This window comes from Amphibalanus amphitrite, unplaced genomic scaffold, assembly GCF_019059575.1.
Source record: "Amphibalanus amphitrite isolate SeventyFive unplaced genomic scaffold, NRLGWU_Aamphi_draft 000008F_arrow, whole genome shotgun sequence".
NCBI lineage: Eukaryota > Metazoa > Arthropoda > Thecostraca > Balanomorpha > Balanidae > Amphibalanus > Amphibalanus amphitrite.
In genome coordinates, this window is record NW_024881504.1 from 972519 (window position 1) to 994897 (window position 22379).

General features: G+C 46.0%; 1 protein-coding gene and 1 long non-coding RNA gene across 2 annotated transcripts in view; one reads left to right on the forward strand and one right to left on the reverse strand.

Moving 5' to 3' along the window:
- LOC122379353 overlaps window positions 1-21159 on the forward strand; it is a 43186-nt gene extending 22027 nt beyond the window's left edge. The window contains exons 3-4 of the long non-coding RNA XR_006256168.1: window positions 17813-17925; window positions 18505-21159. This is a non-coding gene — a long non-coding RNA (uncharacterized LOC122379353). The remainder of the gene's footprint in view (window positions 1-17812; window positions 17926-18504) is intronic.
- The window catches only part of LOC122379335 (serine/threonine-protein kinase/endoribonuclease IRE1-like), a 391361-nt gene that overhangs the window by 92956 nt on the left and 276026 nt on the right, over window positions 1-22379 (reverse strand). The window lies entirely within an intron of this gene.

Consider the following 22379-nt stretch of genomic DNA (forward strand, 5'->3'; position numbering starts at 1 on the left):
GGTGGTATCGGGGACTCGGCCGGCCCTCGTTAGGTGTTGAATTATGTGTTTCGTTGTACTAGATATTGCCAATTTGCTTTGATATTTGATAAATAACATTGCCTTTTTCTTTGGTGACCCTGCATATTAATACGATGATATTTCGGTGCCGATTATTATGCATTAAACATCTTGAGACAAATGTGGCGATTTCCACGCCCTTTTGCAGTGTCCCCCTCCCCTTGTGTAGTGAGTTAACAGGCTTGTAAGAACCAAGTGAACCAATTTTTAGTCAAGTGGTCATGATCGTACCTACATCTAATAATGGATAATAGTCTTGCGCAAACTTATTAGGTACTGGAGGAAGTAGAATAAATACGATTTTGGAGTACGCAAACTTGATATTAAAAAATCTCAGGTATTTTGGCTGTATAAAGTGAGAAGAAAAGTTCAATTCATCATTTTTATTACAATTGCAATAATGATAATATCATGTTAATTGCACTGTCAGGTATTGATAATAGTCATGTCACGTCATGCCACTAACCACACAGAAACAACACATTTTCATCTTTATGTATCTAGGCATAAGGTATTACAGACATGTTTTTGCACACCTGTGATGTGCGAGTGGGCATGGCCTACTTCCCAGTTAAATTTTGGCTGGTTGTGCTCAAACTTTATAAGTACCTACATGTAAAGGGATGCAGACACAGTTAGTCTGGCACTCTTCTTAGTTCTTAATTCAGTTTTGTGCACCACTTCATGCTTTCACCATGCTGTGCCCACTCTGCTTTACAGTGGACAGCTGTTTCTGTGACACGCATCAATCTTGCATTCATTGAAACACTTAGTTTTGAGTGTTTGGCTCAGTTTTGTTGTAACGTTACCTTTGTTTATGTTCTCAATAACTTGTTTTGGGCTTCTCATATTTATATTTGTTTCTTGGCTTAGCAGGTTTAGTGTAAAACAAGTTTAAGCTCAAATATTTACATGTTGAGATTACATGAGTGCATACATTTTATAAAAGCTATTTCAAAGTACTGTAGCAATGTGTAACATGCATATGTCTTAGTCATTGACTACTCAGCATGCTGCTTGGTGTTCAATGGTAACAGTTTGATTTGTTTTTGACATCAAATAAGATTTGATTTGTGTTTCTGAGATTCCAATGTTATTTATGGCAAATATTTTCCAAAAATTATCCATCTAAAGCTTCATCAGAATTATAAAATGCCTGCATTTTCTACCAGAAACATTATCATGGTGTGTCGTTTCGGGAACTAGCGACCCGCGGCCGGGCGCCGCTGAGAGGTGTCCGCCATAGGGTTTTGGGGCTATTTTTTCACGTTTCGGTCTGAATCGTGAAAAGTACTGGTCGTAGCAAATATGTTCCCTGGTTTCTGAATTTTCAGCCCACGTGGAATGCGATAGGACAAGAGTCATTTTCGTACTGACAAAACTGTGCCCGCGTTTTTTTGGTCAAAGTAAAAATGTTCAGCAGCTTTTAACACGTGGCCGCCGCAAAACAGGGTACACCGGAGGACTTACGATTCGATATCTCCTAAGCCATTATAGATAGCAAATATGTTCCCTGGATCTATGTAGATAATACTTTAGAGAACACTTCAGGCCAAAAATTGTTTCTCGACAACTTACACCCAGCCCGCGTTTTTGGCTTAAATGCAATGCAACAGGGCAGCCGACCTTTAGGGCTCAGTTAGCGAGTTCATTTTTTAGCGAGCACTTCGAGCATTTCAGCGTTCGATGAAATGACATATTTTTTCAACGCAGTCGTTACTTCATTTGCATCTAAACGCGACCTATATGATAATGTGCCGGTATCGTCACACTAGAAGGTGTAATTCATCGTAATTTATAGGGCTAATTCTCGGCGCACAGCTGCAGACGGACCAGGGCCTATTTTAACATGTTAACTGGGGGGGGCAAATGCCCCCGCACTCAACAGAATTGCCCCCCTAGTCGTCGAGATTTGCCCACTATAAAAATGGGCATAAAGGAACAGGGTGACAAACATACTACGTAACTACTGTGACTTGTTTTGCAATGGATGTCAAATGAGTCAGTCTGTAAGTAATGACCAGTGGTGTATCTAAGGGTGGGTCATATGGGTCATGACCCCCCACCCTCTTGGGGCCCGGGGACACCACAGGCCTGCCAGGGGCACCACCGGCCTGTCAGGGGCACCACAGGCCTGTTGGGAGCACCATCAACCTAGCAAGAGCACCATAGGTCTGCCAAGTGCCAGGGGCACCACAGACCTGCCAGGGGCCCCACCGGCCTCGCAGGGGCACCACCTTGGGCCTGTCAGGGGTACCACCACAGGCCCGCCAGGGGCACCATAGGCCTGCCAGAGGCACCATAGGCCTAGCAAGGGCGCCACGGACCTGTCAGGGGCACCAGAGGCCTAGTATGGACACCACATGCCTGGCAGGGACACCACCGGCCTCGCAGGGACTGGGACACCTTGGGCCTGTTAGTGGCACCACGTGCCTGTCGGGGACACTCCAGGCTTGTCAGGAGCACCACAGTCCTGTCAGGGCCCAGGGGCACCACCGGCCTCACGTGGACACCACCGGCCTCGCAAAGGCATCATGGGCCTGTCAGGGGCACCACGGGCCTGTCGTTGGAACTTCAGGCTTGTCAGGGGCACCACAATTCTTTCAGATGCACCGGCGGCCTAGCACCATGGCACCATGTTTGGCCGAGGTCGCGATTCGGCGTATGTCGCCTCGCATTAGCCGCGCGTTTGCAGTCTTTTCGTGGTTTCAAACGTTCAAACATGGGATATGATGTTGCTCCCATGCATTAGGGTGGGTGTCAAGATCACCGGAAGGTCAGGTCAGATCATTTACCTTGATGACCTCGGTTCACATTTTCGAGTTTTATATGTTTCTAGGCTAGTTTTTGGAGCTGAATTCGAATTAAGCAACCATTTGACCATTTACGAAGTAGTTTTGATGCCTTCGTAACATGTTACGAAGCTGTCAGAGGCGGTTGCCACCTACTACGAATACCCGGCAAAACCCTTACTGGTTGACCTGACCTGACCTGACCTGGCCTAAATGCATGAAGACATCATCTATGATCATAACTAACATGATATTCGTGATCAGCACCCCGAAAAACCATAGCAGCCACTCTTTACGACGCTCTAACAGGTCCCGATTTTCCCGACTTTTGGGTCAATGACCTGACCTGGAAGGTCAACCGATGACCTAGGACCTTAAAATTGGGTATAATCGGCTTCCTTTCATCACGGGCAACACGGTCGTTTTTTCCGCGAAGCTCTAGCTCGATCAGGGGCGAAACGGCAAGGGGAAGGGTCCAACGGACCCCCCCCCCCCTATACGCTCGCTACTGGAAACACCAATACGGGCGAGGGTTAATGGATTATTTAAGACAATTTTCCAGGTTGCCCCCCCAGTCAAATTTCCTTAAAATAGGCTCTGAGACGGACACCGACTGACCCACCATCTAAAGGCAGTTTGGCGAAGCAGTATCGTGAATCACAGCCGCGAGATGTCCCTAGCGTAGAACACCGTCTGTTTGCCCAGTTTAAATACGTGATGTTTGCCCTCTGTCAACCCCTCAGTCATGGCGCTGGGGTCGCGGATGAATGGGCGACCGCCCGCCGCGCGGGGAGGGGGCTGCTCCCCTGACCCGGACCACCACGGCATGGGGACGGTCCCGCACTCGCGTGCCTCACGTCGCCGCCTCACACCGATCAATTACGCTGGTTTTGAGGAACCGCCCACTGTGATGGTGGGTGATCCAACGCACACCTAGCCAGAACCCCACTGAGGGGGTGTCACCCGTGTCAGCTGGCTCAGACCCATGATATCCCCATACCGAAAGCGACGTTCCAAAGAGCAATATGCCTTTAAGTTTAGTGGGTATTATTGATGTTTAATTCGAGAATGTATGCATGCATGTAAGCACATACCTACATGATGTGTTTAAGTACCTACTCCAACTGTACAACTTTGGCCTCTCAGCTCGAGGAATAACCTTTTTTACTTTAAAGACAGCTTTTTAGTGACTAAACACTCGCACTTACATATAGCGGGGTCGAACGGACCCCCTCCCGTTTTTTCGCGAATAATTCGCGCAAAAAGTGGCCGATCGCGACGAAACTTTCAGTACCCTCAAGTTAATCAATTTTACACATACTCTTAAAATTTAATGGCCCTGACCTCAATAACCTTTGACCTGTGGTCTGATTCTCGAGACCATGTTCGACCGGAATCGTAATTGGCGTATGTCGGCTGAGGCTCACATTATCCGCGCAATTTCCAATCTTTTTTGGTGTGGGTTTCAAGGTCTCGTGAAGGTCAGGTCAAGGTCATTGACCTTTGATGACCTTGCTTCACTATTTCGAGTTTTGCATGTTTCTAGGGTAGTTTCTGGAGTTGATTTCGAATTCCCATTTGGAGATTTATGAAGTACCTAGTTTTGGTGCCCTTGTATGCTACGAAGCTGTCAATAGTGGTCAACACCTGCTATGGATGGCCGGCAGGTAACCTACTGGTTGACCTGACCTGACCTGACCCGACCTGGCCTAAATACATTAAGACATCAAAGGTATGTGATCAAAGCTAACATAAACTACGTGTTCAGCACCCCGCAAAATCCCTTTTTCAACCTCACTTTACGAACTTCCAGCAAGTCCCGATTTTTCCGATTTTTGGGTCATTGACCTGACCTGGAAGGTCAACCAGTGACATAAATAAGACCATAAAATTGGGTATCATCGGCTTACTTTCGTCGCGGGCAACGCGCTCGTTTTTTTCTGCGAAGCTCTAGCTCCATCACAGGCCAAACGGCAAGGAGAGTCCAACGGACCCCCCCCCCCCCCATATACGTTAGACGCTGGCAAACACGAATACGGGCGAGGGTTGAAACGAAGGAGAAATATACGAGCGAACGAACCGCGCAAGCGAAGCGAAATCTTTTTAACCCTTGCCAGCACAGGCCATTTTGCGTCCTTCGACGGCACACGACCCCCCGACCCCCCTCGCGTTTCGCCCCTGATCGAGCTAGAGCTTCGCGAAAAAAACGAGCGTGTTGCCCGTGACGAGAGGAAGCCGATGATCCCAATTTTAGGGTCCTAGGTCATCGGTTGACCTTCCAGGTCAGGTTAATGACCCAAAAGTCGGGAAAATCGGGACCTGTTAGAAAGTCGTAAAGCGTGGCTGCTACGAGGGTTTTCGGGGAGCTGATTACGAATATCATGTTAGTTTTGATCACAGATGATGTCTTCATGCATTTAGGCCAGGTCGGGTCAGGTCAGGTCAGGTCAACCAGTAAGGGTATTCGTAGTAGGTAGGTGGCAACCGCCTCTGACAGCTTCGTACCATCTTACGAAGGTGCCAAAACTACTTCGTAAATGTTCATATGGTTGCTATTAAATTCGAATTCAGCTCCATCCAAAACTGTCCTAGAAACATGTAAAACTCGAAAAAGTGAACCGAGGTCATCAAAGGTCAATGACCTGACCTGACCTTCCGGTGACATTGACACCCACCCTAATGCATGGGAGCAACATCATGTCCCATGTTTGAGCGCCTAAAACCACGAAAAGACTGCAAACGCGCGGCTAATGCGAGCCGACATACGCCGAATCGCGATTCCGGCCAAAAATGGTTTTGAAAAGTAGGTCACAGGTCAAAGGTCATTAAGGTCAGGGTCATGAAAATTTGAGGGGAGGTGTAACATTGATTAACGCGAGAGTACTGAAAGTTTCGTCGCGATCGGCCGCTTTTTACGCGAGTTATTCGCGAAAAACCTTAGTGGATGGTTGCATACACTCCCCCCCCCCTCCTTGTGGCGGCGTCCGTCGAGGGTTAAGCAGTCGAAAAAAGCACTTTTGGACAACTGACATGCGCAAGAGACGTGGAAGAACAGTAAAAACAGCTGCAATGCGTTCAGTTTTACAATAGGCAATCGATTGGGATGCCACATGAGTTTTACCGGTCAGGTCATGAGCTCGACCTTAAAAAATGTTCATCTTTGGAGGTCAAATTACACACCATTCTACACCATTGGACGAGAGAGACATGATGCTAGCAGAGCTGATTGTTTTTAATGCCTATGTACCCACAACAATGACAACAATGCACCGCTGGGCTACGCTTCGCTTGCGTTCCAGGACCGTAGTGACGTCACAGGAAGGGACGCGGGCGGACCGCTGATGACCCGCCCGCTGTCAAAGGGCGGGCTGGGTTTGACGGGCGCACAATAGCGGCCGCGCGCGTGTTCCTGAAAGCGATAGCGAAGGCACGGGCGCCGGAAGGGTTGGACGCTTTGACCCTCTCCCAGACCTCCCGCTGTTACTGCCAAGGTTACTGCTACTGAGGAGGAAAATAAGTGACGGTGGTATTCACACAGGCTTTTCACTAATTTCTGAGGTTTCACACGTGAAGTCAATAATTCTCGTCTCCTACATAGAGATACTTGCACGAACACTAAGGTAACCGGCCTGTTAGCTTGAAACGCCGCCAGGGAAAAACATACTGCTCCATGGTATAATCTCTTCCACGTGTGACCGGTCTGGAGCCTTTTCGCATTAGATCGATGCGTGTTTTTATCGATATAGGATCTCCATCGATCTTAGAATTTGCGATCTGAATGATGGGGTGGAGCAAGATTAGAATGGGTCTGAGGCCAGGACAGTAGAATCGGAGTTGAACCCAGAGTCACCAAAATCTTACTAACTCCGACTCCGGAGTAGAATCGACATCGCTAACTGAATGGCTCAAAGTTATACCCGAAGCGGAAGCCAGTCTGCCGAAAAATAGCCGTTTTCACGACGGGCTTTCTGGCGAGTGGACTTATATGGCAGTGTGTCATGGGCTGGGCTGGGTCACGGGCTGGGCTGGGCCCTCAAATATAAATAATCGATGGGCTGTGGTGAGTGTGGATGGGCTGGGACAAGGACTGTAAAGGAGGTTCGCGGCTGAGCTAAAAACAAAAACTAGCTTATTACTGCGCAAGACTAAAAAAAACGAATGAAAGCATATATGTGCAATGTGCATTGTGCATGCTGCTCCCAAAAGATTGTTTCTTTGCGCCTATGGGTGACATATGTAATACCTGTTTGGTGTCCATGATCCATTCATTTTTGACGGGCTAGTCCGGGCTGGACGGGCTAGACCGGGCTGGGCTTCAACAATTTTACTATGCATGGGTTCGCGCTGGGCCGGGCTGTCAACCCATGGGCCTGGGTCGGGCTGGACTGGGATTTTGCGGCCCGTGGCGAACACTGTTATATGGACTAAATCTACAAAAATCTCTTTAACAGCAAATATGTTCATATGATGACTTTATTTTAGTGTTTTAACCCTATTCCTGGCGGGCTCCGCCGGGACAAGAAACTGGCGCGGGGGGGGGGGGGCCGATTCGGCCCCCCTTCAGATCACAAAAACTACACATCGCAGCGACAAACGGCGAACAGCGTTTGATAGGTCGTTTAAAGATCTACAACTTTTACATTAAATATTCTCAGGTCAGGTCAATATTGAGGTCACCAGAGGTCATTAACGATAAAATGTTTTGGAATTAGTTACCTATATAACTTTTAAACTAAGAAACATAGAGACATAAAACCAATACATTTTTTGTTGCTCTCGCCGAGGCGATGCGAAATAAGTATGTGATGACCTTCACAGGTCAATTTGAAATTTGACCTGAGGTCAAGGTCAGGTCATTCATCAATGAGGTTGTGGCGTATGGTCATGCTGCATACCAAACGACGCGCCTTGACCAGGCGAGCAGTTTGGTACCACTTACAAGTCTTTAGCACCATCATGTCGTGATTTATTGACAGAAAAACGATTTATGACGCCACATGACCTCAGATGACCTTTGCCGGTGCCCCTGTCAATTAGCGGCACCAGGATTATCACCGATGAGATCATCTTCCATAATACTGAAAGAAGTGGGTGGTTTTGACTCGTTTACACGAAACAGGAGGCGTTTCAATATTTTCCCATAGGCTTGCAACGTAAAGGTCACGAGTCTGGCCTGGCCTCAGGTCACAGATATGAAAATTCTGAGATATACAAATTGCACATACTGGTACCCTAACTTAACCCTCGCCCGTAAACGGCGATCTGCCACCTTCGCCCATGCAGGGGGGGGGGGGGGTTGGTGCGACCCCCCCCCTTGGCGTTTGAAAACGGAGCGTCGTAGAGCTTAGCGGAAAAGACCAACGGATTGCTCTCGCCGAGATCTCGCGATTGGTGGTATATTTTTTGGTCCTAGGTCAACATTTGACCTACTTTTGACCGGTCAAAGGTCAAATTTTCGGAAAAATAGACTTTTTCAAATTTTCCGCGGCGATTGCGGCAAAACGGTGGGAGATATCGACTTGAAACCTTCACTATCGTGTTCCTTGATCCATTCTCTATCGTTTGGTATGTATTTCGTTTCCCTATCTCTAAAAATGGCGCGTTGGGAGCGCCGGAAGTCGGCAAGGTCACAGTCGGCGGCAGAAATTCGAAAAATCAAAATTTAAATTTTTGAAATCTGATTGTATTTTTGGATTTGGGATGTCCATTTGCTCCCTATAGAAGCTAATATTGCTGCATATTACCATTGAGGTGACAAGAATTAGCAAAATAGTGGTTCGGGCGCTTTTCAAAAATAGTACCGGACGCTGTTCCTCTTCTGACGTCATAGCTCCGTGACCTGACCTGACCCGGTCAAGTTTCTTATACCATATGATAGCCAATACTTGCCCCAACATGCATGGGAAGTTTCATCACGATCCATCAACCGATGTCCGTACCACCGGCAGGAAACCTCGGGCGTTGGCACTCAGTTTGTGAAAATCCGGCCTGAGGCTGTTCCCTTTGTGACGTCATAACTCCGTGACCTGACATGACCCGGTCAAATTTTTTTTTATTAAAAGATGCGCAAGGTTTGCCCCATAAGGTACCCAAAATTTGGCGGCGCTGCGCGCCGCCGTTTTTGCGCTATTTCCGAAAAACCTCAGGGGGGCGGGGGGTTGCACCAACCCCCCCCCCTACATGGGCGAGGGTTAAGCCTGAAGAGAAGAAATTGATCGGTCAAAAACTCTAGCTCTGGCGTGATTGCAAACTTTTCTGAGGTAGGGTCACCAAACCGCCTCTGGTGACCTGACCTGAGGTCAGATCAGCTCAAAATTTTCAGAAATGTTGCGTAAAAGCCTTTTAGGAAAAGTCAGAAAATTTGAGCTTCCTAGCTCAAAGCGTTTGGGAGAAATAACCAAAAAACCTCAGGGGGGCTCCTGAGCCCCCCCCCCCGCCAGGAATAGGGTTAACCCGCGCCCCGCTGGGGGGGGGGGTAGAATCTGCCCCCTCCAGTTTTTCGCCAATAACTTCTAAACACGGTACGCCAGCGACGTCAAACTTTCAGCACCTTATCAAACATCAATTTGACACGTTCCCTGAAAATTTGAGCGAAATCCGTCGGAAAAAATTGAGAAATTGACGTTTTAGTGACATTATATTCGCCATTTTCGCCTCAAAAACCGCAAAATTTCAAACGCCGCTAACATCTTCATTTTTAAAGGAATCAAGACGTAACAAAAAGGTTATACGTGATTCTACTTTGTCTATCAAATGACTATCTCGGTTTTTTGAAAATTTCGGATTTGGACCAATTTTTTTTCCAAAAAGCTGACTTTTTGGGAAAATAATTACAAAATCCAAAAATTTGAGTGCATCAAAAAAAACGGAATATATGTCAGAGAAGTGGTCTATGTGCACCTACATACCAATTTTTAGAAAAATCGGTTCATAAATGTGGGAGTTATTCAAAATTTTATGACGTCACGAAACACACAATTTTTGAAAAAAAAAAATGTTTTTTTTTAAGTTCTAGACCTCGTACGGAAGCAAAAATAGCACCATTCGATTCGCCGTGAAAAACTGCATCAGATAGACACCTTTTTAGACCTAAACAACCAACTTCAAAATTTGACCTCACTTGACCTGACCTTGACCTGACCTCGACCTGAAATTCATCCAGAGGTGGTCCATATCACTTATTGAGTGTGCCTATTGAATTCTATGAGTAAAATGACCCATAAAACATGTGTCGCACATGCCCTTTTCTATATTTTGTTTTTGGTGACCTGACCTGACCTCACCTTGACCTTGACCTTTGAATGACATTGTATGCAACAAATATTGTCTTGGTAGTCTTAAGAACACGTTTTGGGCAATCAGTCTCAGTCCATTCTTCGGCAACTACGTTGCAAGGCCGATGCTGTAAAAACTTGCATTTTGTACCCCTGACCTGACCTTGACCTGACCTCTGACCTACTTAAGCCAAAAAATTTGGGCTCTTAAGATCCGCCTTGTTGAGAGCTTTCGATTGCCGTTTTCCCCGCCTTTCTTTAGGGGTAGTTGGATGGACCCGCGTCCCGCCCCCTCGGTTTTTCGCAAATAATCTCGCTGAAAAAGCGGACGATCGCGACGAAACTTTCAGTACCTAAGAGTTGATCAATTTTACACATACTCTTTTTCTTTCATGAACTTGACCCAAATGACCTTTGACCCCTGGCCTTTTTCTCGAGACCATGTTTGACCGAAATCGCGATTCAGCGTACCTATGTCAGATCATATTATCCGCGCGTTTCCAGTCTTTTTTGTGTTGTAAACGTCCAAACATGTCAAATGATGTTCGTCCCATGCGGCATGCATTACGGTGGGTGCCAAGGTCACGTAAAGGTCAGGTAAGGGTCATTGATCTTTGAGGACCTTGATTCACTGTTTCGAGTTTTACATGTTCCTGGCATCCGTTTGAACATTTACTTAGTAGTTACGAGCGAGCGAGCGCAGCGAGCGAAGTGAGTCTTTTCAATATAACGGAAAAATCTCAGTATGAGCGGCCCAGCCCGGCCCGGCCCGGCCTGTAACGCTTTTGAGAGGCTTATATCTCAGCAACCGCTAGACCGATTGGCCTGCGGTCTTTCTTTTTTTTTTGCTGGGTAGCCCCATCCCTTCTACCCCGTAATTGACTACTTTTGATACATCTCAGTGACCGTCGTGGCACGTGCCACGTGAAAAGTCAAGGGTGTTCAAGCTGTCTTGCAAAAGTAGTGATTTTGAGAGGCTCGTATCTCAGCAGCCGCTTGGGCGATTGTCTTGCGGTAATTTTTGTAGGGTAGCTGCATCCCTTCTACCAAAGGTCGGATACTCTTGATCTATGTGAGTGACCCCCACTGCACGTGCAAAATACAAAAAGAAGAGGTGCCAAATTTGTTCCCATTTGCATTCCCAATTTGCAGGATCTAGTATCCATTTTGAGTCTCACAACTTGTATATCTCGGATTTCTCCTAAAGGTCATATGAGGTCAGGTCATTTTCGTGACCCCACCATCATAAGTCAATGGGGAAAAATGAAAACTGCTATTCTGGCGCCGGGAACGATCTCCAACTATCTCAAGCACACAGAATCGTGCTTTGATGCACTCCTTGCACGGTAACATGCGTCAGTTTTGCAATGTTGCCTTGCGCGACGTCATTTATGACGTCATTAGGGTCATATTAGTTTTTCGTCAATAAGTCCCGATCAATTTGAGCTAGCGAGTCGGGAAAGCAACAAATGGACTCAGGAAGACCTGCCGAATCGAATGATATGCGATATGACCTACTTCGACCAATGTCGTGACCTGGGGGCGCTAACCTGACCGTGACCTGAGGTCAACACCTTAAGTTGACCTCACCGAAACAAAAAGTATACCATTCGACGCGCCTGAGCGAGCGCGAACACGATGCTGCCAAAATCGCGACTCTGCGGCCGGTTTTTGATAAGTTATTCACCAAAAAACGGAACCGTACCTTGGGGCACTTGACGGTTTCTCATCAATATATTATTCATTCTGAGGGATTACATATTTTTGTTAGTCTACGACAACTGCCAATAGGAATCCGCGCGTCTGAATCTTTTGTCATTTTTCTTCTGATCGTCGACATATTTAACGATATTTATCAGCGTGTTGGGGTGGGCCATCACCGGCCATGTAATAAAATGAATACTGTGTAGGAAGGGGTACCTAATGATAAAAATGTTGCCCTCTGTGACGCCACTGTAGCTCTCGGGCGGACAGTACAGTATGGCCACAGAGAAAGTCACTCAAAACCCCCTGCCAGACCAACACCATCCATATGATATTCAGGTCGACGGCGAAATAAAATTGACCGGGTAGGTACATCGTTGATGTCCTCGATAGCATGCAACTCGGCATCAATCTGCCTCAGGGGCCAGGGCAGCCACCAGGTCCGGGGTCTCGACGTCCTCAGCTCCCCTGACGCAGGCTAAAATAGTGGATGAGCGTTTGGCTAGAAGGGGGCGGATAAGCTCAACTGTCAAGTTAACCCGCGCCGTGCTGATGGTTATAGTTTTCCTGTATGTTTGATGCAGTCTTGCAATGCAATCCAGCCATCCAAGAAACTTTGCGCGAGACGTTTTCTTGGATGGTTTTCTTGGATAGCTTGATTTCACCGAGGGCTTCTGTTTTAAAGAAAATTTGTAAGCTTTGCTGAACTGTTAACCCGCGCCCCGTAGGGGGGGGGCCGAAACGGCCCCTCCCTGTCCTTTTCGGTCGATATCTCCTAAACGGCTGGAGATATCGCCACTAAGCTTTCAGGACCCCTCCGGGCATCAATTTTACACATTGTGACCAAAAATTTTTCCAGAGGCTATGATAGGTTGGCCACAAATGACGTCAGAGTGACGTCATGTTCTGTCATTTTCGACAGAAAAAAGACCTTCGCGAGAAGACCTGTCAGGACTACAGCTTTGAAGATACAGAAAAATGATCAAGACATAAAAGGTGTAGAATTGACAGGGCTACAAAACTGCTATCTCGAATTTTTGGAATTTTTGAGTTTTGACCCCCAAAAATCAAAAAAGCATTTTTTTTGGATATATTCGCCAAAAAATCCAAAAAGTTTTTTGAGTTTCGAAAAAACCGGAATATATGTGATAGTGCCTACCGTCGTCTATCTACATACCAAATTTCAGATCGATACCTCGTTTTTTGGCCAAGTTATAGCGAAAAAACTGTTCAAAAATGATGACGTCAAATTTTCAAACTCAATTTTTGGCAATTCTAGAACTCGTAGAGCAAAACGAAGACCACCATTAGACTCCCCGTGACGAGCTGCATCGAATCGATACCCATTTTATGCAAAAATATCAACTTTGAAATTTGACCTAATTTGACCTGACCTTGACCTGACCTTCACAAAAACGTGACCTAGGCTGGCCCCAAAGGCTGCCTAACCCACATAATCGCATTTGTCATGTAAAATGGACCATAAAACATGTATCACACGACACATTCATATTGTGACCCCCGGTGACCTGACCTCGCTGTGACCTGACCTGGTATCAGTGACCTCAGATAGCAAAGTATGTGTTTGACGAACAATGTACCATCGATGGTTTTCAATAAATTACCAATTTACTCGCTTTCACAGCACATTTCTTGAATTGCCTGTGAACGGTGAAAATCTGACCTTTGACCTGACCTGTGACGTCATCGGTTTGACCTAGGTCAATGAAATTTGGTCACAAGGTAGTTCCCGGGTGGGGCTATCGAACGCCGTTTGAATTTTGAAAATCGGCCGGTAACTTTTCGAGATCTTAGGGGGGGGCCGAAACGGCCCTCCCCCTACGGGTGGTAGGGTCCGCCGGTAGCCCTACGGGGCGCGGGTTAAGTAATTAGAACTGCCAGTATTTCAGTATTTAACGTGTAGTTAATGTTACTGTATTTTATTTATGCATATTTCGGCCTTTTTTAAGCAAATAGCGAACGATATTAAGAAACATACAGGAAATAATATCTAGGACTCCAAGGCCGTATAAGTTTTAGGACTCTACCATGACGAAATATTTCTATCTCGAGTTTTCAAAGAATTTCATGCACTCGGCCAAGGCCTCGTGCATGAAATCCTTTGAAAACTCTCGATAGAAATATTTCGTTTTCGCGGTATCGTCCAAGATTGCATATTCCGTGTCGTGCTGAGGGGGAGGGGGCGTTTTCACACGTCTAACTCGGCTCCTGGGCCACGTGGTGACACGCGGTAAGTGGCATTCAAAGCAGCGTCAAAAATAATGAAGAAAATAGTTCATCGTTTTTTAAGTCAGGTGAAAGGTCAAGTCGCCAAAAGTCAAATTTTGCCTATTTCAACATTTTTTCTTCAAAAAGCGGCGCATAACTCGGGAACCAATTGAGCTACCCGACTCAAGAACCAATAGACGCAGCAAAACGGACGATGAGGCAAACGAAAGAACGCGACGAGACACTTACGATGAGCACCTGAAAGTTGAATTCAAGTTCAAGGTCACAGGTCGGGTCAAGGTCAGATCAAACACATGAAATTGGGCTTTCAGTAGCATGGGCCCAAAACACCTCTGGTGACCTGACCTTTGACCTGACCGAAAAAGTGACCTAAGTACAAATTTCGCCATTATTCCTTACGCTTTTTTCGAACGTCGCTTTCCCCGTATCGCTACATGGCCCAGGAGCCGAGCTAAAAGGAGGGTGTTCAAACTCCCCCGCCCACCAGCAGGGCGTGTACCTAATTCCAGGACCCCCAGCGGGGTGTGGGTTATGAAATGCATGCATCATGGTCGTGAAGTAGTCACAAGACATTGCCAAGATTCCATTCAAGATTTTAGAAACCGTAGAACCAGTATAACGCCTTTTGGGGCGACTAACGGAGTGAGCGAGAGGATGACCCTTGCACGTGCGAAATTTCGAGGGGGTACCTCCAGCTGACTTGTGCACGGCACCCTACTAACCGGTCTCTAGCGATGTGCCAAATTTGAGCACAATCGGCCCAGCCGTTCTCGAGATCTGGAAGCGGCACCCTGCACGTGCGCACGTGCAAAATGGGTCCCAACTGACTTGTGCACGGCACCCTACTAACCGGTCCCTATCTGTGTACCAAATTTGAGCGCAATCGGTCGAGCCGTTCTCGAGATCTGGAAACGACCCCTGCACGTGCGCACGTGCAGCAGCACCCCAATTCTGGCACATGGATGTGCATTGCCTAGTGGGTGCCTACCTACATGCCAACTTTCAGCGCAATCGGCCAAGTAGTTACCGAGATATTGCAACAATTACAAAAGTGACACCTCTTCGTTTTGCATGTGGCACGTGCATAAGGGGTCACCCACATGCATCGGGAATAGTCCAATACTTGGTAGAAGGAATGAAGCTACCCTACAAAAATTACCGCGTGTAAATCGGTCAAGTGGTTGCTGAGATATAAGCGTCGCAGAATCGTGACCACGGCCGACCGCTCATGCTCAGAAATTTCCGTTATTCTACGTAAGACTCCGCTCGCTTCGCTCGCTCCGTAACGATAGGTAACCAGTATAACGCCTTTTGGGGCGACTAACGGAGCGAGCGAGAGGGTGAGCCTTGCACGTGCGAAATTTCGAGGGGGTACCTCCAGCTGACTTGTGCACGGCACCCTACTAACCGGTCTCTAGCGATGTACCAAATTTGGGCACAATCGGCCCAGCCGTTCTCGAGATCTGGAAGCGGCACCCTGCACGTGCGCACGTGCAAAATGGGTCCCAACTGACTTTTGCACGGCACCCTACTAACCGGTCCCTAGCCATGTGCCAAATTTGAGCGCCATCGGTCCAGCCGTTCTCGAGATCTGGAATCGACCCCTGCACGTGCGCACGTGCAGCAGCACCCCAACTCTGGCACATGGATATGCATTGCCTAGTGGGTGCCTACCTACATGCCAACTTTCAGCGCAATCGGCCAAGTAGTTACCGAGATATTGCAACAATTACAAAAGTGACACCTCTACGTTTTGCACGTGGCACGTGCATAAGGGGTCACCCACATGCATCGGGAATAGTCCAATACTTGGTAGAAGGAATGAAGCTACCCTACAAAAATTACCGCGTGTAAATCAGTCAAGTGGTTGCTGAGATATAAGCCTCGCAAAAGCGTGACCACGGCCGGCCGCTCATACTCAGAAATTTCCGTTAATCAGTCGGGGGAGGTTTGGTCAATCGTTGTCATTTTTAGCACATGCCATTTTTGGCAACCATGTGCTAAAAATGACAACGCTATCAGCTATTTTTAGCAACGATGAAGCCGATTTCACTCCTCAGCGAGGAAATCACGATTTTGGAAATACAAGCACTGATTTTGGAAAAGAAGTGCTGCCACCTGGTGCAAGAAGAAGAAACCAGCTTTAATATGGCCGTTGTTTGTATGGTAGTCCAACGTTGAAGTATACCCTTTTTTGTGGCCCGAAGTTGGAACTTTAAATTGAAGCATCCGAAAATGATCGATATTGATCGAAATCATGATGTTGATGAAAAAAATAATATGTTAAGTTGAGAGAGGAGGCGATTTTATCCAGATGCGGTGGTTTACTTCTTGAAATTACTTTTGCTTACGACGACTGCCATGTAATGAGGGATAATTAGCAGCCGTCATTAGCAAAAATAATTTCAAGCAGTAAACTACTGCATCTGGATAAAATCGCCTCCTCTCTTAACTAAAAATATTATTTTTTCATCAACATCATGTTTTCGATCAATATCGATCATTTTCGGATGCTTCAATTTTAAGTTCCAACTTCAGGCCACAAAACAAACTACCATACAAATAACGGGCATATTAAAGCTGGCTTCTTCGTCTTGCACCAGGTGGCAGCACTTCTTTTCCAAAATCAGTGTTTATCTTTCCAAAATCTTGATTTCCTCGCTGAGGAGTGAAATCGGCCTCATCGTTGTCAAAAATAGCAGAATCGTTGTCATTTTTAGCACGTGTGACAAAAATAGCACGTGCTAAAAATGACAACGATTGACCAAACCTCCCCCGACTGTAATCTAAGGAAAGACTACGCTCGCTTCGCTCGCTCCGTAATCAAAAATCGAAGATGGCAGATGGCAATTTCATTGTTCATGGTAGGTATTGGCAGTCCAATGACGTTTACGGCATGTCTGTATGTCTATTCTGTGATTTTATACCCATGATTTTTTTTTAACATGTGTCGTTTTTTGTCGAAAACTCAAATCATGACGTCACTAAAACCTCGATATCTTAAAAAATTGGACCGATTTTTTGGAAACTTTGTCACAATAAATTTCTACAAATTCCCTACATGTACCTACCTACACAAAATTTGGCACAAAAAAACATCGTCCCTATGCTAAAATTCTGCACCAGCAACATTCCAAGTGTTCGTGCTTACAAACGAGCCAATTGTCTATATGGACTCTCAGCTGCTCCCGGGTCATGCGCAGCGCCTCGCCGACTGAGCGTAGCCAGCCAGGCTGAGGCGACAAGCCAGCCCGTCACCGCAAGAACGGCGCTGCCTCCCTCCCCCTTCTCCCGACTCCGTCCCCCGACCGGCGCGGCATTCCTCAGGCCACAATAGTGACTCCCCTCCCTCAGCTGACCCGTCCTCAGGTGCGGTGTACATTGGACAAATACCTCTGCGGGGCTGACGGGGTCCATGTTTGAACAAGGGATTAAGGGAAGCCTTCAAACATCTCAGACGGAGTTTTCGCCGAAACTACCAGCTAGCGCCATCCACTGGTGAACGGCGGTACTAAACTTCATTCGCTAGTTCCCGAAACGACACACCATGCATTGATTCCTCCTACAATATTTCATTTTGTCACTAGGTACCTGGACTGGTGAAAAGTGAAAACTGAAATTCATTCATGTCATCATTATCTTAAGACCTACCCCTAAATGGAATTGATCTTGTTTCACAAATGCGTTGTACAATGTCTATCAGCTGATGTCTATTGTCTATCTCTTTTTCAGCACAGAAGATCCTCAGTCATAGTTAACAAAATGGTAAAATTAGCTGTGTTTTTAAGATTCCAGTCGTGGCCATTAACTGCTCAGGAAAGCAGCCCAGAATTACTTCACAACAGGTATGTTGATGCATGTACATTGACATCAATGTCGGAATGCTGAAGAATTGTTGAACAGGGAATACATTCACCTAGCCTTTAAGAACCACAAATCCTACATTACTTGCATCAACATTTTTCTATAGAACTTATATTATCTACTTTCATCTGGCTGAGGCTTTTTTACATTATATTCCCTCTGTTTAACATGAAAATATGATGAGTTATAGTGTAACAAGCTGGTAATTATATCTGCCTTGTCAGCCTAGCCAACATCTGCATCATGTCTATTACAAAATATGACTGCTTTCCTGACATTTGCATTTGTTCCACTCACCAATTGACCACTTCTACCATCTGCTCGTTCTATGCACAGACATTGTCATAGGGTCTGTTCCAGTCGCACTTCCTAACACCTCTTGACTCCTCCAAGATTGCTTCCCTGTTCCAGTGGCAGCTTTCGCCCCTACAAAGCCAAGGAGGGCCCTGCTCCAGCCTCCTCTATCTTGCTCTTGGAGGAGTTTAGATGTGTTAGGAAGTGCGACTGGAACAGACCCATAGCAAAACAGTTTCATCTCTCTGTACTGTCTTTTTTTCCAGGTTTTCAAAGGATCATCATTCATCAGCACAGAAGGGTGGGGAAGAGAAGGCTGTTCAAATTCTGAAAAGCCAGAGCTGCAAAGGAGGTCAAAGATGCAGTGCAGTTTGGCCCACTCAGTAGAGTTTCACTAGTGGTTCTGGTGTGGACTGGGGATTACACGCTGGATTGAAGTGGCGGTCTGGAGCAGCTGTAATTCATCATTCGTGCTGATCGTGGACGAGTAAAGAGCCCGCGTTGGCCCCGATCGGCGATCGCTGGCCAAAGCCCACCACCAGGCTGGTGATAGGCGTTGGCTGTGATATCTAGGTGTCGCCTATGTGTGAAAAGGACAAGTTGATAACAAAACCTGTTGCGCCATGTTATTAACCCGCGCCCGGGTGGCCCTCAGCCAACTTTGTGGGGGGGGGGGAGGGGAGGCGTATTCGGCCACACCAGGTTATCTTGGAATGTAACAAAGTTGGAAAGACGCAGTAAAATCAGTATATAGCTCGCTATTTTCCTTCAGAATCATACAGGTCATTTTCGATCAGTTCGTCGCTGAGGTCACTGGAGGTCACCAAAAGTAAAATGTGACGAATTTTGGCTCCCGATTTTGACAACTTCACAAATTGGTTCATAACTCGGGAACCAATGAAGCTACAGCGCCGCGGAAAAGCGAATTCGATAGCTCTTTCGAAAATCTTTCAGGTTCTTAGATTTGAGCTAAGGTCAACTAGGGTTAAGCCTCCAAAGGGCAAAAACTGAACAATCGGCGTGCTTCGGAAATCGTCTTTTCTTTTAATACTTTTGATACCAACCTTTTATTACGTTGATTTTACCGGCACTGCGTTTCTCTCGTCTTGTTGACCTAACAAGGTCAACTTAATAAATTTGACCTCAGGTCAAAGTCGCAGAAAATGCCATATTGCATGTCAGTCGATTCGTTACATTGAGATTGAGATTAACATCAGTAGCGGCGGAACACCTTCAATTAAGGGGGCATTGCCGCATTGCCGACTTTTGGTCCCATTCTTTCCATGCAACGCCCATAGGGCTAATCTTAACCCTATTAGTGGCAGGCTCCTGGTATACCCCTATTAGTGGCAGGGGGGCTGTTTACGACCCCCCTTGATGTCTCGAGATCTAACGGGCCGATTTTCAAAATTCAAACGGCATTCGATTTCGCTCAACGTGATCTACATTTCTAAAAAATAAAAATTAAAAAATGTCAACAGGGGGGTAGAGGGGGGTAAAAACGGGCAAATTGCAGATACATTTTAGACTGTTTATCACGGCCAGGTTTCTGAACCAATCCTAACGCAACTTTTGCCGATCGATAGAGAATGAACCAGGAATTCACATGGATCCTAAAAATATGCATTTTCAAAAATCATAGGCGGATACAGATCATTGAGATTGGGGGTACACAAAAAGTATAGCAAATAAGGTTTTTGTTGGTACTGTTTCTAAAAAGGGTGGTAATGGTCTTGTTATGTTACAATTTTCTTATGAGAGAACGACTACAATTGTATTGGTCATGCATAGGCGGTGTCAGGGCACCTATGTTGGGAGGTAAAACATAACCCCCCTTTTTGGACGCCTGGATCCGCCTATTATAGCAAAAACGTGTCAAAAGAGGATGCAAAATTACTGTATATGTTATCACATGATACCTTTCATTCACTGTTCGTAAAACTGGTGCAGCATCGTGATCTTCGCCCAAATGACTCGCTTCACGAATAGGACCCCCAATTCTCAGTGCTCTGGAGCCGCCCCTGGTAAAGTTATGAACTTGAAATTTTCAGGGAATAAGCCCAATTTAGTTTTAAGAAAAGTCAGAAAATTTCAGCATCGTAGCTACAGCGGTTTCGGAGATATTCCCGAAAAACCTGAGGGGTGGATAAAAACAACCCCCCCTGCCACTAATAGGGTTAAAATGCCAAAATCGAAGGGGTACGGTGCCGCGGTGCCCTCCCCGTTCCGCCGCCTATGATTATGATGTTTTTAGCGCTCTGGCCACGTTCCATCTAAAATCAATGTACAAAAATAAACTGTTGGAGACGTTACATGACCTGAGATGACCTCAGGAGCATACGATAGATCCCGATGTTTGAGTGTTTTTGTTTCAAAAGCAGAGCCTTTTGAGTTCCTCATACTGACTGAAACTGGAGACGTCGCAAAGTTGACCTGACCCTAGGTCACCGATATCAAAATTAAAGATATTCAAGATGTTGGTACTGATTCTCTCATGCAACAGCTCGAGTTTCAAACTTCTACGTCATGGTGACCTGACCTGACCTTAGGTAACATGGGGTTACATTTTTTTCACAAATGATGCGAATCGATGCATTATGCATAAGCTATACTGAGTTTCGTGTCGTTTTATTTATGCATGCACAAAATTGTCAGGTGTGGCCAAAAACGCCCCCACCCGCCTGGGGGAACGTTAAAGCAGTGATGTACATATTCGGTGTATTCCACGATGCATCGATCGGTGACGGTGTACTTGATAATGCATTATTTATTGCTGCATGTCTACGATTTTGCTCTGCTCAGTGTGATCTGTGATAGGAAAACTACCGATATATCTCCACGCGCATGACTGAAAGAGCTGGCATGATCCACAATATTGCGTGTCTGTTTTTGTTTGGCATTTTATAAATACTGAGTCAGCTGTGATCGTTTGATGAGACACTGGGACAGCCGGCCTGTATGATCAGCGAACGGCAGGCGGCGGGGCGGTGGTCTGGTGGCTGCACTGCATGGGACTGACACCAGCAGATTCAGAGCTGCGATACGCGGACGTTATGTTTACAATACCTTTGCAAAATAATATCTAATAGATATCATGTCCTCGAAAATGTTCTTCAATCAATATGATGTTAGGCCTGCTGGCTTATTCCATGAAGGCCAAAACCGATCGTTTTATGCATGCCTTTTCTGGGCCTCGTTCTCCTCGAAATGCGTGTAGGTAGCAATTTTATTCAAGGGACGATTGAAAGTGCCTCCGATTGGTTTTCAGCGTATGTGGGATGAATCTTGGGTGGGATATGACCGTTGAATGTGAGGCAGTCGATAAGAAACGTCGAGGGAACGGTCATTGGGTAGGTATGTGAAAAAGGCAGCAGTAGAAAACAAGAAAGGGAGGCGTTTGGTATGAGGTTTCAAATGCTCTATGCATAAGAAAAGTTCATTTGATTATATGACACCGTCCTTTTTATCGCGATACGTGAGCAACGCACGAGACGCTCACTGTTCAGACTTTTAGCGTTATAGAATGGGCCGACAGGCTGAGAAGGGCTATTTCCGCGAAAGGATATTCTGGGATTTGAATTGAAAGGCATTTAGTTTTGAAAGCATCCTCACTTCCTAACACGATACTGACTCATTTAAAATTTCAATTTTTCCCCATTGCGATAACATAAGAAACCGAGACTGCGGTGTCCCCGCACGCAGGATTCTGGAGACTGTCGGGCGGATTTTAGTCAAGATTACTTTACTACTCGATTTTAGTGGCTAAAAGCTTTTGTTCTTAATTTGATAGAGAATAATCATTTATTTTTATACTTTGTATCACCTAACTCACTAGAAACAATCTGTACGGGCTTCCAAAAAAATGTTATATTTAGCTTGTAAGATCCATTAGAATATTTTAGCTGCCTTAACTTGCAAATGTAACGTATGCGTCATTATAATAAGAGATATTAACCTTACTCTCATATTAGCCAAAAGATATAAAATTTCAAAAAGACAAAATACAGTTTCGGGAGCTTTCGGCTTTGCGCCTTTATCAACCGTTATGTGTTATTTAGATCATTTTCGTCACAAACTTGCATGGAACAGAAAATTCGAATTGGTACGAACATGCAGAAATCACACACGCACTTCCCAGCTA